The sequence below is a fragment of the Orbicella faveolata genome, unplaced genomic scaffold, assembly GCF_042242905.1.
Source record: "Orbicella faveolata isolate gen_17 unplaced genomic scaffold, um_ofav_v1 contig_3, whole genome shotgun sequence".
NCBI lineage: Eukaryota > Metazoa > Cnidaria > Anthozoa > Scleractinia > Merulinidae > Orbicella > Orbicella faveolata.
This window is the reverse complement of record NW_028301558.1, coordinates 6,847,501-6,848,717: the sequence shown is the minus strand read 5'-3', so window position 1 is coordinate 6,848,717 and position 1,217 is coordinate 6,847,501.

Here is a 1,217-nt window from a genome sequence, read left to right as displayed (position 1 = left end):
ATAAATAAAGAATAATTGTGTCACGAGTAATAAATTTCAAAAGCCCTGTCTTTAGACATACTGTACTGATGTCCCTCAATTATTGAATTACAGTGATTTAGATTACCAGTGCAGTCTTCACTATGATTAAGCTGGTAAATTATTTTTCTTAGGCATATAGCGATCTCCAGTCATTGACGGTAATTCTGTTTGCATTGAATACACCTGCCCTGTATATTGTGACAGTGTTGAATTCAATATTGATTACCATCTCCAAAATTTGTACCAGGGCTTTTTACAGCTATGCCCGAGCAGCTATGTATTCCTTTTATCTTATTGTAAATCAAAGCACTCAAACTCATAGCAACACATTGGTTTTCAGCATCTTCACCAAAGTACATAATGTCAACTTGATCACATGGTGCGCTGATTGTTAGAGCAGGATCAATACCATGTATAGGAGGCCCAGGATCTGTTTTACTGTTATTACACAGAGTAGCACAATGACACTTGATGATGTATTACAGCTAAACAAAGATAGATATTTGCCCAAAGACTCTTTACAACTCAACGATTTCAGATTCAGTGTTGACTGTGTAGAATGCCATTTCTTTCTCATCTTTTGTACAAACTTGATACTGTCATTATTGCTCCTAATTCATGCGATCAAAACTAAAAATCATAACCATTCAATACATTAAGTTAAGAATCTGGGATATGATAGATGATTGATATATAAACAACCTTGCCAAGAACTAAGTTTCTGCAGTTTTTCATTCGCGCGGTATCCGGAGAAGTGTTTCACCCAAATATATAGAGCTTTGCAAGGGGCATAAATATGGCGGACGTAAAGTCAGAAACATCTGTCATTGAGTTTTGCAATTGAAACGAAAAGTTATTGCTCTAGAGTTTCAACACGTTGAAATTAATACTTCTTCTAGTGCAAGAATTGTTCAGTCAGCACAAACTAAAGCGATAACTCATCTTTTGACCTACGCGACAGCCTTCTCAGGCCGGCATTTAGTGTCACGCAACGCAAAAGCGTGGAAACTCAAACGTGCCCTGTTACAAAACGAAGAACCTTGTCGAGCTAACACGTTGTAAAACGTCAAGTTTCTAAAGGGTCTTATATCTGATAAAACTAAAACTTCCGAAGAAAAGGAAATTTAATATATATATAATGTGGAAGGAAAAACACAAATAAACTACAAGTTCATCCCTACAAGCCTGTTTCGTGG